Genomic DNA, 16,079 nt, shown 5'->3' with positions numbered 1-16,079 from the left:
CCATAATCTATTCTCTTTTCTAGCATTTGATGCCCAGTGACCACTATTTATACAAAATAAAGCAGATGGGAAAGCAGGGAGGAAGAGCACCGGGCATTTTAACACAACAGCATGTTAAGAAGGAATTCCCCACCACTGGATGAGGAGCTAACAGCTTAAACTGCACATGCAATGCTGCTGAAGAGCAGTCACCCCTCACCACATACATATCCTCTCTGACTCCTGACACAGCCCCAAAACCTCTGCCCCACCCTCCCTCAGAGAAGCAGAGCTTAAAAAGGAACAGGAAACATCAGATTCAGTTCTGTGCACTGCATGTTTTTGTCAGTATCTCCGGTATTCTAATGCAACCACATCTAAGAAAAATCAAGATTGTAGGGATGAGAAATAACTACAAACCCACAGCATTGGAAACATTGTTTGAGAAATAACAAATAATCTCCTATGATCAGACAGGTGAATCAGACAATTAACAGACATGCTGGGAAAAAAGTATCTGGATCTCCTCCTCTGCCATAATGCCCTCTGACTCACCTGGGATTTGACTGAGCTACTATTTTGCAATTTTTTTTTTTTCAAATAATTTGCATCAGCATTTTAAAATAGCACTTTTGATGTTTCAAACTTCAGAAATCTCTTTTGTATTTCTTAACTCGATTTTGAGTAATTTTATTCTTCTTCAATTAATTTGGTTCATATAGTATTGAACACATTTTGTCGTCAGAAGGAGTTTCATCAACTTAATGTTAGACATTTTAGAGGATTAAGTCACCAAATATCAAATAAAAGCCATTTTAAACAATTTTTCTGAGAAATTAATTCCCTTAAAACATTATTTGACCCTCCTGTCATGTTATTTTTCATAGCCAAGTTTTGAGTTCCCCAGCTAATGTGAACTTAAAGTAGAAATACAAAACAGCAGATATTCTTGAAACATTGGCAAATGATCTACAAGATGAGTTACTCTGAAGGACTATTTTTAGAAGTTCATTTCTAAAAAAGATGTTTATGTTTAAAACCCCCAGGAATATTGTTCATGCACTTGAAAACAGGAAGCCTACATCGTCACCTGCTTAGTTTTGAGGACAGCCTCACACAAGCTAGCCTACCCTTATTTTCACCCTACACACTGTTCAAGTAAACACTCTTGATCTTGCTAAATGGAAACAGCTGATATAGGGGCATTTCAGATATGTCTTACACTCAAAAAGGGAAGTTCTTGTAGTAAGCTTACTAACTGTTACTAACATAATGATAACAATGAAAAGTGGAAGGCAATTATATGACACTGGATTTATTTGCTTTCTTGCTTTTTTTCTGTCTTGCTATAATGCAGTTTGAGATTTGAAAAACTGGAGGGACCAGATAGGGTTAACAGGCAATAGCTGGCTGTCATATCTTCTTACTCCTACTTTTAAAGTCTGTACCCTGGAAGAAGGGCCTGGAATGATAAAGCCCCACATAAGCATTCTCTTGTAGGTGTATTTCATGTCTGTAAGTTGTTTTCTTTTCCCGTGACTTCCACTGTCTTTTGTAAATTCTGTCAGCTTCCAATTCCGTGAAGCATCACCTGCATTTCTGCATGCAAGCCTTTACTCCCAGCTTTACTGGTGGGGGACGGAGCTGACACTAAAAATTCCTCAGTTCCAGTTATATTATTGGTAGCCTTTGGCAAGTCACTGAGCAAACCCTGACTGCTCTCATACTAGATAATTTTTTAAGATCACCAGCAAAACAGATGTGTAGATAATTTAGCTTATGTTTATCCTGCTCTGGGTAGTGCACCCTACTATTATGTTGTGGTCATTTGCTCACATGTCATGTGCAGTGCCTTACAATTTACCCTGGCTTCTCCTAACCACTTCCTCCCTTCTGACAACATCCTTCTCTTTTGCTGTGATCTCCAAATAATTAGTCCTCATTTTTCTTTCAGAAAATTCTTTGTTAAATGCACTTGGTAAATGACCTATTTCACAAGAACGTTTCCCAGACCTTTGACACGTGCACGTTTATGGTGTGTGTCTCTATCCTGCTGCTTCTCAGGCAGTGTACAGCGGGCCTTCATCTGGGCTAGTTTCCAGTAGGAAGTAATATATCAGGGTAAATGGTAAGGCACTTGTTGGCAAACAGAAATGCAATAAAATAAATTCATTATCTTAGCAGAAAAATTTCTACAGCACCTCAAAGAGAAGCAACTCAGACAATGAATCTCCCCCTTAGGTCTGAGGTTGTGGGTGACCAGGGAATATAAACAATGCTATCCTAGATGGAAGTCACACTACACAATGGGGAAGTGTGGATCATCCCCAATCCATACAACAGTCCCATTTAAACCTCTTAGCAAGTGTTACTGCGCAGGTTCACTAAACTACATTAGTATTTTGTCATTACACTGACAGAAATATACAGGTTAAATGTTAAAAACTCCTCTTAATCCTCTTTTAAACTTCTGAGTTTTAAAACTCAGAAGCTAGCAGAAAATGAAGAAGCTTCAGGAAACCAGGGGCTGAAGATCAATTCACACTCTGAAGAGCAAATCTTTTCTCCTTTGCTGCTTTCTCTGTAACATGATATTTCAAAAATTTGTCACACGTTTGCAAGCCAATAGGAAATCTGCTGAGACATTCTAATATGCCAAATAGATCTGGATAAGAGACTTTTGCTGTCAATTTATGGGACAAATAGCCAAAAACCTGCAGGAATCAAAACTTCAAATTGAGAAAATTATGTGGCCATTTGCAACCATAAATTCTGAGATATATTTATCAAAGAGATCTAAGAATTCTTAAATTAAGAGTGGAAGGCAGATGTTAGTATAAACAATCACTTGCTGTGGCACTATTTCACCATGCACTCCTACCTACAAAGTATAATTTAGCATGGGCAACACTGAAACCTTGCAAGCCTTAAAAAGGAAAGGAAAGGAAAGGAAAGGAAAGGAAAGGAAAGGAAAGGAAAGGAAAGGAAAGGAAAGGAAAGGAAAGGAAAGGAAAGGAAAAGGAAAGGAAATTTCTTGATTATGAGTATGTTAAGCTGTGGGAACTCAGCACATCACTCCGGATATCCAGAGTTACTGAGATAACCCTTGGGGGGCTCGGAGATCCTGGAATGTTGCCAAAAGTACCTGGTGGCTGCTGCTTCTTCAGACTCTTCTGGCTGCTTTCCCAAGGAGTTATCGGTGCTCTCCTGTGAACACGTCCAGCTCGGGAGCTGCCTGCTCGGCACTTCAGGGCTGCTCCCCTTGGTGGGAGATGCCCGGCAGGAACGCCAAATGTCCGCTCCGGCTGTTTGTCCTGTCTGTCTCTGCCCGGACACGCGTAGGATGGCCCTGGGACAGCCCGTGCCTAAAAGGACGAGTCTGGACTCTTCAGATTTTCAGTCTTCGAATTGTTTATTATTTCTTATCTACAGAATTTTCCTTCTGCCCAGCAGAGGTCTGACCAGCAAGGCAGCCAAGGGCACTCTGACCTCCCACTGGGCGGTCATCTCTTTTTATACTAAAAGCTATGTACATCATATTTACCTTTATTTACCAATACCTTTCACCCATACTAGCAATTGCACCTTCACCATGGACCAATCCCAAAGTGCCAACATCACCACAGAAAATGGGTGACACGAAGAAGAAAGAAGAAGGACAAGACACGCCCTGATCCCTCCATCTTGTCTCCATAACCCCCCTGTACCAAAACTCTAAAATCTGTATTTCACCCTGTAAATACATCATTCTTACACCATTCGCTCCCTAGTGACTCTCATGTCCTCAAACAGGTGGCATATCCCTTGAAGGGTCAAAGTCAAGCCACCAGGTACTTTTGGCAACATTTCAGGATCTCCAAGCCCCCCAAGGGCTGTCTCTGTAACTCTGGACATCCGGAGTGATGTGCTGAGTTCCCACATTAAGCCAGCCATCAACAGCTCTTCACAAATTATAAAGAACCAGCAGAATGCATTAAAACCCAAGAAGTGCCAAGGCCATGACACAAGGATGGATGCAAGATAATTTAATAGTAAACCATGAAGTGATACTGGTTAACATACTATAGTGTGGGAGCAGAAAAATATAAAACAGTATAAAAGCAGAAAATCTCCTTCATCTTGGGAAAAGTTATTTAGGATGCCAAACAGATCTTGTACCTATAGACACAACCAAACCATACACTACCAAATTTTAGGTTTAAATTTCAGGTGAAATAGTTCCAAAATAAAACTGAAGACTAATGGAGAGTGGTCATCTGTGAAAATATTTTACGTCCTTTTCTCCATCAGAAAAGTTCTGCTTTATGCCATGTTCTCATGTGCCACATTGGTCTCAAAACTGTAAACCACAACCTTACAGTTTAAGTCTTTTTTATGACTGCCTTTCCACACAGGTATATCTTTAACTTATGGTCAGACAGCATTTAGTCACTACAGATGCTTTGCTATGTGTGAAATTCACATAAATTTCACAGTAAGACTAAGGTGTGGACCATATTAAAAATTTATACTGGTGTTCATGTAACACAGAAGAATTTGGTTTGTTTTTTTTTCTTTGTAGCCACATACACTCCCTATGCTACTATAAATACTTTTAAGAGAAATGGATCCACATTGGCATATTGCTGGCTTCTAAAGGGCCAGAACTCATTTGTCTAGATATGGTCTAGCACACTCATTGAAATTTATACTGAAAGTACCTATTAAAGCAAGAAATTGTACTTGAGTTCCTAAAATCCTAGATTAGGTTTCTGACTAATTTTTTCTATTCTTCTGGTTTTTTAAGATACCTACATTATCAGCTACTCAAAAGTTCCATTAATTCCCAAAGTATCCATTGAGGTTTTCAGGTCTAATTCTCCAGGGTTAGACAAAATGTTTGTTAGAATGTTTGACAAAACCAACTCTTGTACAACCTCAGGAAGACAATCAAATATGTCACAGAGCAGTAAAACCCAAGCCTACTGCCTGGGGATATATTGACAGGAATAACCTGTGAATCCACTTTAACCACTAGAGACTTCCTGTAAGACTATAAAACATACTCTTGAGATGTTATTTCAAACCTGAAAGTGAGAAGTAACCTACAGCAATTGAGGGCTCAACTACAAATGTGTATCTTTAAAGTTTTTATTAATAAAAATTCAGCCAAAATATACAGAAGACTAAAAACAAAATATGCAAGGAGTTAAGAATGCTGAAATTCTGACCCTAGTAACCCCAAAACTATCTAAGACACCAGATAATCACTGTTGTGAGCAGCTGAACTGAGTTAAAAGTTAACATTGAAAAGAATTGTGCTCACTTCTGCCTTCCACTCCTGGCTTAGTCAACTCCTTCATAGTGAGTCTGGTACTCACTGAACCTGGTTCTCACTGATCTGCAAGACCTTTTACTAACTGAAAGACAGTAACACCATTAGATTTTCCAATCCATCATTACAGCTGTGAAAGTAGTCAGGTTGGCATAAGCAAGGTAGGACAGGAATGTCTGATTAGAGAGTATCTTTGAGTACTCATTTAGAGCACTTGGCCCCAATTTCAGTCTAGTTTTCATTAAAAACATGTATCAGTTCTGGTTATTGCCTTTGGCATTCATATCATCCAGGGCAGTGGCAATTAACAAAAGAATGTGATCCTCACCTGTCAGTTGTACCTTTTGCTCCTGTAAGCAGTAAGTGCCCACGCACAAACTGTAAAAATTCAGTCTCAAGAATTGGCTTCAGACCAGCTTTGGAGTCACACAGAAGAGCTAAGTTAATTCAATTCCAATCCAATCCTAGGTAAACTACCTAGTGCCCTCTCTGCTGGAAAGCACCACTAATCAAAACAAGAACAATGGCAATTCTGTTAACTTTTCGTGATGATATGAAGACATGCATGTTTTTAAATATGAGGTTTGTCAGCACTATGGTCATTGGGGAGACACGAATACTCTGTAAGTATTGCTTTGCAAGTATTAAAAAAATAGTAATTTTGCTATTAGAAGTACATTTTTCTTCAGTATCTGTCTTTCTGATACGAACTTGGATTATTCTTTCCCATCTTTGTGAATACTTTTTATAATTCAGTCCAGTAACTACTGCTGTGATCCAATCCTGTGAGTGAACATGTGCACTATGCACCCTTGCGTACTTTCCTGGAGCTTCAGGAATTTCCCTGCGATTTACACGGACTGCAGTCTACTTCCCTGCCATCAATCTGTGAAGTAGCAAAAAGCTGACACCTCAGTCACCACCGTGAGCTATTAAAACAAAGACTTTTGTTTCTGGAGTCAAAGTCGAGGAGATGAACACACGCGGTGGCGGGGGGAGGGTGGAGGTCGCTCATGGTCCCGGGGACACTTAAAAACACAAACCCCCACACTGTCCTTTTCCACGGCAGAGTTTCTGGGGGCCGCTCCGGTGCCGGCAGCGCTCTCCGGGCCGGCGGCCGGGCTGAGGGGAGCTCCCCCGCGGCCGCTGCTTCCGCGTTCCCCCGCCTCGTCTCGGCCCCGGAGCCCGGCACCGCTGTCCTCCCGCACCACCGTCCTCGCACCCGGCCCCACGGGCAAGCTGCCCCATGAAACTGCTCAGGACTTACCGACAGAGCCGCGCACATCCCCGGGGAATGGCCGCGCACCCGCCCCGCCCCGCCCCGCCGGTGCTGCCCGCCCTCCCGCCGCCTCCGCCCCTCCGCTGCCCACCGCAGCCCTCGGCTGCTCGTTCCCGTTGCCCCTTTCCTCTCTGATCCTTCTCCCCCGAGCAGTGACTGAGGCGGGATCGTCGGCCCGAGCTGCGGCCGGGGACCCTTCCAAAAGCAGCTCCCTGGGTGAGGGAGCTTTGCTCTCTGCCATAGAGGCTTAGTTATTGTTTAAAGGTTTGTTTTTCCTTTGCCTTAAGGCCTCGGCAGATGGAGTTTGGGGCAGGAGTACGACTGTCACAGAACCTGACACCCTAGACAGCTCGTAAAGGACTGATGGTCTTACTGTTTTACAGTCATTTACAACACAGCAGCTTGGCCTGTCTAAACTTAAATTTCCTAGAGACTGGGCTAATCAAGGTCAGTAAACACTTCCTCTTGTTTTTTAGGAAGTAAGCCTCTGGCTATTGAGAATCTGCCCAAATTGCCTTACACAAATCACTGCCATCAGGAATCTCAGTGAGTTTTTTCATAAATAATCCTTGTAAAGTCCCACATTGTCCTTTATTACCTTTTTCATCAATAACCCTTGTGAAGTCCCGCATTCTCCTTTATGATCTTACTGCCTCCCAGGGCACTCTTGGAGGCTGCCTCTTACAATGAAATCACACAGCGTTTTAAATGAAAGAGAGAGGATTCCTGATTCAAGACCATCTTTTGCTGAAATAGAAAGAAGAAGAAAAAAATCCACCAGGAAGTGTTATTTGCAGATCTCTTGGTCCCTATTGAAATAGACTGGGGTTCCCAGTACTTGTCCAGTGTCAACAATTAATTCCTTGCAGAGAGCTGGGAGGGCTGTGCTGAGCAGTGGTACTCGGTTGTGCTCTCCTTCCCACTATGTGCATGGTGGTTTTTCCCACTGTTTCCTGCATTCTAGCGTGTCCTGCACCCCTGACCACACACTGAAAACATTTTGGTTACATTTAGTGAATAGCTGCTGATGGTCTGCTCTTTGGAGTGCCCATATGGTTAGTGGAAATCTCAAAACACATTGGCATGTCAGATGGAATAAAAATTCTACATGAAGAAAGTCTGTCACTACTGTCTTGAAATGACATAGGTTCTTGGCAGAAAAAGATGTAGAGTTCTATTTCTTTGCAGGATCTACCTCCCTTGCTGGCTCAGGTGCTGTAGAAAAGAGGAATCAGCTCTGGGGAGGGCAGAGCAAGCTGCTGCAAGACACAAGGTGGTAGTAGACTTTGCCAAAACCCAGTTACTTTAAAGTGATTTAATCAGTTAACATTGATTTATTGGAACATTCAAGTTGGCAGAGATGCTTGACAAAGAAGAGAATATCACAGGGCTTGTCACCAACCACAGTTACTGTAATCCCATTGCAACTGTAAATAATTCATATCCAGCGTCTTACATTTCCCATTCATTTTCTTTCATGCATGACAGCCCATTCTGTAAGCCTCCAACTATGAAATGTATTATTTTGTTTGCCTTATTTGTGCAGCAATAACAATTGCCTCAATTAGGCCTCTACATCAGTGCATGCAGAAATACCTGAGCAAGCCATAAATGAGCTACCCTGGCTGCCAGAAAGAGCACAGCTGCCTTAGTGCAGTCTGTGCACTTTAATTAGATGTGCTGAAGCAGAGCATGTGAGCTGTTTGGAGAGGTAAGGCTGATCAGGTGAGTGGGAGGCACTGCTGACTCCTGACTTGGCCATTGCCAAGTCACATTTGCACATTACACGTTTGCACTTTTATCCTTCAATACAATTGTCCAGTAGTATGAATGGTCTTGATTCCAGGCATGCAAATCAACCATCCAGCATGTCTGAAGTGTAATAACACTGAACATCCTGCACACAGATATATCCTTTCTTTGTTGTTTCCCCAGAGATCTGCAGGTGTTTTTTATATCATCTCCTGAACTGCCACATGAAAAAGGAAAACTTTGAAATTCAGGTCATTCAGGGTAATGGTAATAACAAAAGAATGTGATCCTCACCTGTCAGTCCTACCTTTTGCTCCTGTAAACAGTCAGTGCCCACACACTAACTGTAAACATTCAGTTTAAAACAGTGGCTTCAGACCAGCATTGGAGTCACAGAGAAGAGCTAAGTTAATTCAATTCCATTCTGATCTTAGTGCCACTAAGTGCCCTAAACCACTTTGTGCCTTCTCTGCTGGAAACCACCACTAATGAAAACAAGAATAATGACAATTCTGCTATCTCTTGGTGATGATATGAAGACAAGTATGTTTTTAAATAAGAAGTTTCTCAACACTTTGGTCATGGATGAGATGTGAATACTCTGTAAGTATGCTTTGTAAGTACTAAAATAATTTTCATATTAGAAGCACATTTTTCTTCAGTATCTGTCTTTCTGACAAGAACTGATTATTCTTTCCAGTCTTTATGAATACTTTTCGTAACTAAATCCAGTAAATATTATTGTGGTCTAACCCTCTGAGTGATCATGTGTGCTCTGCATCCCTCCACACTTTCCTGAAGTTTCAGGAATTTCCCTGACATTAGTCCAATGACACAAGTGCTGTTGATGACTCCAAGACGGTCACAGAGCTCTTTGTGTATTTCAGACTCTCCATCTGTTCATGGCTGCAATAACTGTGCAAGTACAAGCATGAACAACTCAGCCTGCTGTGCTCATACAGACGCTGTTTGGGACACATGAAAGAGAGGAACTCATGAACTGCTGACTAAACATGTTGGCAAACTGAAAACTTTCCAATGAAGACGTGAAAGGAAGAGGGAAATTTGCCATAGCATGCTATCAAACATTTCCCAGAGCACCTCAGGTTAATGGAATGTGAAAACCTGGGTATGATTCTTCTCTGGGAGAATCTCTTCCCCAGAGAACCACACCCACTGATGATTCCAGTGCCAAAACACATAAATAGCAGTGCCAGTGGGGATTTGGGGTTGTAGACATAGATGGTTATCGTTACTTCAGTGTGGGTGCTCCCACATCAGCTTAGTGCATTCATATCAGGTCAGTGGATATACTGAGGAGATCCAGTGTATATTTACAGGTAAATAGTGACATATTATGATATCCACTCTAGTTGAAATACATTTGAAGATGTGGTGACATATTAATACTAACTTATGGCCAGAAATGCATTTTATTACTATCCAGTAATTTCATGATGTTTTTACTTCCTTAGCTCTGCAGTAAATTCAAGTAATTTAACTGAAGCAGAGATTTCCCAATAAACCCCTTGAATTTTAAAGTACATTGCATTATTTTGTTGTGCTTATCACTAAGGTAATTTCCTCCAGATCATCAGATGTATCTCCTGACAGGACTCCTGGAAGATGGATACACAGTGAACAAACAGCTGTTTGTCCGCTCTAGTTTGTGCGTGGCCATAGCCTTTATTTACCATACACACTCTAGATCTTTACTGGTTGATTGATTTCCTTGTGAGGAGATTGTTTTTATCACTTGAGTGAGCATTTTATAAATAGTCATGAATTTTCCTTCAATTTTCCTGCTCCCTGTGAGACAAGGAGATATTACTACTTTCAGGTTACAAATAAAAATTGGAATAAGGGAGAATAAACACCACAACATGGAAGTGTTTGTTAGTGAATCTGAGCCGACATGCTCAGTTTGAAAGATTGAACATTTGTTTTAATATTTTATCGTGCAAGATACATTCTATGTAAATTATATACATTTTAAAATCTTGAAAGAGCTAGAGTTGTATGTAAATATTATTGTGGGAACTTTCCTGAAAGGCATTTTCAGGGTCATTAAATCCTTGTAATTGCAAGCATGCCACACAATCTGTTTCATAAACTGACTGAATTTTTCTAAAACTAGTTAGGTATTTTGCTTATATTACTCTGCTAAAAAAATTGCCCCAGAGTTTGGTTGCTGTGAAGGTTAAGAATTATCTTGTAGCTTCTAAACTCATTTTCATAGCCATTTGCTCATATACTAACAGTGACCACTGCTTCCATTAAATAATTCTTTTTGTTCCTGGTGTTTATCAATCCACCTTTGTTTTGCTAAAGTAAACCAGATAAGAATGAATCATATCAACCTGACCAAAGGCTAACTAAATTACGAATGAAAGCTTCCAGCCAAAGGTGTAATGCAGTCTAACAATCCATTCAGACCTTGGTTAATGTTGGATAAATTGCTGTGACATAGCTTGTGTAGACAAGTTTTAAGGGAATAACTGACTAATACTCATGTAATCCTCATGCTTTGCCTGTGATTTATACCATCAAGTTTAGGCAACTGCAGAATGGAAGGAATAAGGAAGCTGGCATTAGATGCCAATTCTGGAGAGCAGTTATTAGCAGCCAGTAGCAGTTATTGTTATTGGCACAGGACTTACTGATTGTCACTCACTATGGTTTGACATTGTGTGTATTAGGAACTTCCATCCTGAAAGCCATTGAGATGAGACTTTTTGTTCTAGAGATTTTTATCTTATCCATTCTGCAGAAAGTAATTATCAGCTGGAATTTAACAAGGAATCTGAAAAGTCTTTCACTGAGAGTCTTTAAGAGGCTCTGAACTAACAAGACAAGCAGAAAATAATTTTAAATTAGATACTGTCAGCTTACTGCATCAGGAATTTACCTCTTATCCTGCCATTTTTACTTTATCCAATAGAGAAGCTGAGGTGGTAATCTGTGAGGAGACTCAAGCTTCTAACAATCCATATTCACTCCCTGTGAACTAACACAGGCCCATTGAATAAGGAGACACAAAACTAACCCTAAAAAAAGGAAACACCATGTAATGCTGATACTTGTGTACTGATAGAGGAGTGTGTAGGATTGGAAAGTAGTTCTAGATAAGTGGAATTGCAAATAGGCAGATTGATACACTTGGAAAATTGCTTTATTCCTTCTTTTTCTATTTGCTCTGATGTGGCAATTTCCATGGCTAATCTTCAGCCATATCTGTCTAGCATGTTACAGTATAATTGTTACACTATTATACACTTTACAGTGTTACAGTATAATTGAGTGTCAAAACACTTCTGATATGCACTTAGGATATGTACTTATGTGCCTTCCCTTTCATTGTATATAGAAGCAAGTTGGTTTGTTGAATTTATCTGGTCCACAAATAACCTTAATTCTACACTTTCTTTTTATCAAACCACTTTATCAGCTAACAAAAGGAACGGAGTCAGTGATATCAAATGAAATATTTAGTAACTGTTGTATTTTTTCTCTGTCTTTGCTTGCATAAAGTTACTGTCTGTGTTATACTATTTTTCAAGTGTTTTTTTTTCCTATTACATTTTCCTACAGTTTTTCTAACACAAGTTCTACTGGACAGTGACTCCAGCCTGCCAAGCAAATTTTGTCAATATTCTAACTTAACTACTTAGACCACAATTACTATATCAATTTTTTTTAACAAATAAAAATAATCCAGCAGATAGATATGAAGATACCACTCAAACTGTTTTTATTCTCTCAGGTGTTTTTCACAAAGGAAAATCCAAGGCTGGTTTCTCATAAAATGGTTAATTTAAGGTTAGGAACCCTAGAACCAGATTAAAAGTGTCCACAAGACACCACACTGAAAAAAATCTAATGTTTATGGTTCATGTATAGTTAAACATTTTTGAAGGTGAAACTTTTCCCCAGCAGACATTATATCTGATAATTTCACCTTCTAGAGCCAGTAAACCAAGATAAAGTATAAACAAAGATAGACCAAGACTGAGTCAAAGCACAAGTACAGCTTTAGCTAACTTGGAGGAAATGTTACCACACGGGTGTTTCTGATCCACTTGGTGAGCCCAGTGCGTCACAGATCCAAGATGAATGAATGGAAAGTAATACCCATGGTAAAGACAAGAGAGATTTATACTTTCACAAGTATTGTAGGTCAAGTTCAAATTTAGAAGAAAGCTTAGGGTTTACTTGTAACATGCACTATGTGACAATATTAAACCAACTGCTCCTTGCTAGAACTTTGTAATATATTGCATTGTAAATAACATAAGGAAAACACATGTCCTGTTTTGAAGTGAATAATTTATATTTTCTCCTTATTTTGCCTGTATATGGAGAATAATTATTTAAGAAAAACTAGGAAAATTATCATAATTGTAAATTTCCTGGTTTAAGTTGCTCAGTATTTCTCTAGAAATATTCTCCAAATCGTGAAGTGAAAATTTCTGACTGCATTCTTTATTGTGTCACCTGGAAGAACAAGTAGGTCATGTTTTCACAATGCAAACAAATTTTCTAGATAGCTCTTCTCTAGAATTTGCTCCAGAGTAATTCTAAATTATAGTAAATGTCACCTACTTTATTAAAAATTAAAAATACCTCTCCTGATGTAATAAAATCAACTCACTGAAAACTTGGTGCGAGCAAAATAGTAATCAAAATACCACTGTCCCCTACATAATAAGATTCATTATTTTATTTATTATTCCTATAGCAATTTTTACCATTCATTATTGCAATAGCGAACCCTATTTGTATGTAGGGTTTTTGTATATTTTCCTATGTACAAAACTCTTGCACCTGTGCATGCACTAGAGGGCGTCCAGATTTTTTCAGATGGCTGGTAGTGTTTTTTGAAAAATTAGAATTTTTTTTTTTGTACTGAGAGAAATTATACATAGGCAAGCTGAGATGTTTGGATTGATGCAGTGTCTTATTCATCAGGAACTAAGCCATGAGAAAATTTCCAGTGTAAAAAACTGTCTCTCTTCTTTTTGTGCCTTTGCTAATTTGAGACCCTCTCAAGATAAAAAAAGAAGAAGAAGAACCAAAAAAAGGGGAATTACAGTAATATGATTCAAAGCACAATTTGTTGCAGGAGTCATGGAAGTCCTAGGTCATGTGGTCATACAACTGCAAAAAGACTTAGCAAAGTTTGAAAAGCTGGTAAATATGCAGAAGCTGTCCAGGACACTGACAACTCCTTCTAAAAACCTAGTTTTGAAATTAAGACTTGAATAGTCAGTTAGCTTTGAGAGAAGTTGTCACTTTCATAGTATTTGTTTTGCTATCTTTTGGAGAAGCCTATTAAATTCTTATTTCCCATGGAAAAGACAAGAGCAGTAGGAAGCAGAAATGTGAAAAGCTGCTTTGTATTATTTAGAGACCACAAAGAAGTCCAGAAAATCTGGCTAATACAATGTGCTGCCAAGATGGACACAGATTGATGAGAATGAGAAAGACTTATAAATTACAAGAAATTTTGTGAGGAAATCCTGGGAGAAAGTTGGCTTTATTTACCCTGGAAGAGATTTAGTCAAAAAATCTCAGTATGGATGTATCTGTATACAAACTGTTTTTTCTTAGTCTGTCACAGTTGCCTTCTCTGTATATGCCCTTGGTTGAAACAACCTCTGTCAGCAGAAACAGAGTATTGCCAGTGGAACTTTCACCAGCTGCTCTTTTCATTTCATTTCAAAGTATGTGATAAAAGTAAAATCCATAGAAGCTGTAATAGTAGCTCTCAACTCAGAGTTATTTAGTAAATACAGACCCTGAAGTCCTTGTGTAGATAACATGTTTGTATTGGGGTGTTTATTATTTTAGGAATACTTTCTCCCAACTGCTATTATGATGTGTCGGTGCAACTTGCTAATGCAGCATATTCAGCATCTACTAATTGTTGCTTACTACTAGGGTTAAGAGTCACCATAATCTACCCTATGGGCATTTTTTTTTCTGTTTTATGATGTCCAAAGATTTTTGAAAAGCACCAACACATTCTTACCATTCATTATTAATACTGAAATCTTAAGGTTGGGCTTGGAAAAGCAAGGGAATATTTTTACTTAGTTTTACTACATCTACCCTAAAAGGGATTGCTAATTTTCTGTTGTTGTCATTTTGAATTCCAGACATTACAATCATTAGGCCTGAAAATCGTGAGTAAAATTTCAGTCCTGATGTGTACCTGGTGTTCAGTTCATCCAGAATTTTAAAGCATGAAGAAAGAGACATAGAAGGATAGAAATGGTGACAATAGATTTTTCCTTATGAGATGGTATCAATAGAGAAGATAAAAATAAACTTTCTGCAGGTTTCTTGAGCATGGGATAAGAAATAAAGGGTCTGAATTGTAGAAAGGAGAGTTAGGAGAATATTCATAATGTTCTTGCAGGATGGAAGATGAAGACTCCTCCCTCTCCAATCACAGCTTATGCAAAGAAGTGTGTCCTGGGGACAGGAGAGGAGAGGCAGGGTAGGTCTGTAGTGCCCAGCTGCTTACAAAAGGTGGTGACCAGTGGTACTCATGAGCAGAGTCCCGGCTGCTGACTCTAGTTGGTCTTCTAAGCTACTGTTTTAGTGAGTATATGGCTCAAGCCAGCTACAGGCTCCTAGGATGTCACTTTGCTAGTCTAAGCTATTCCTCTGCCTCTGTCCTGCAGAATACCAGGTGTGATACCAGTTCCTGGCACAGCCAGGCAGGTATTGAGAGGTACATAGTGCAGATATTTTACACACCTATGATAGTAACTGATTTCAAGTAATATGTACAGTATTTTTTTCTATCTGGTACTTCCAAGTATGCTTGGAGTGTTCTCAACAGCAGCACTTCCTCCCTCAAGATCTTACAGTGTAGCAGAGCTCTTTTGAATGATCTCTTCAGTATGCTTTTGTCCATGAAAGGCAGTACAGATTTCATATAAACTGTATAAACTGTGACTCTAAGGGGTGTTGAACCACAGGAATGCCCCTCAGAGCTGTTGCTAGTTCTTCAGTGCAGTCTGTGGCAAGGACAGAACTGCTACAGAAACCAAAACATGATTTTGAAATATTAGTGAGAAGTGAATTCAGGAACATTTAAGTTCCTTTTGTTACATCTCTTACTGGAAAAAGGAGACATGATAGAGAGATGTGTGAAGCTGTGGACACAGACTGTATCCACAGTGTGCATGACACACTGCACTCCTTATGTCTCAGAGTGTGAATACATGAGTGTTATGTTCACTGAATAGGGACTGAGGAAAAGAACCAAAACTTCTCATGGTTTTGTATGTTCAAAATTTACAAGTAAAATTATTTAAGAAACAGATTTGTCATTCAGAAGGACTTATGATTATAGATTATGAACAGCAAATTGGTGATAAAGTATGTTATGCACATCAGTGTCATGTTCATTCAGCCTCACTATGAACTTCACTGGCTCATAAGAGTGTAAACATTAAATAGAGATATGTTATTTTTAATCTCCTTCAGCTGCAGCACATCACTATGATTATGATTCTATGTAAGCTTCTCCAAGAACTTTCGAGATTCCTGATTTAATAATTAAAGTTCACTGATTGACATTCATGTGTCAACCAATTTCATCTAAGTATGGGCTACCAGAAGGGGTAGTTTTGTCTTACCCCTCATTCCCAACTGCAAAGGTCACTTCTGTCAGAAGTGGTGCTCTGTTCACAGTGGAAATCTAACCCATGGGAAAAAGAAAAGAATGCAAAAATAAAATTA

The sequence above is a fragment of the Melozone crissalis genome, unplaced genomic scaffold, assembly GCF_028551555.1.
Source record: "Melozone crissalis strain CALT ecotype California unplaced genomic scaffold, PUWL_Pcris_2 ptg000006l_1, whole genome shotgun sequence".
NCBI lineage: Eukaryota > Metazoa > Chordata > Aves > Passeriformes > Passerellidae > Melozone > Melozone crissalis.
Note: the sequence above shows the minus strand (reverse complement) of the source record.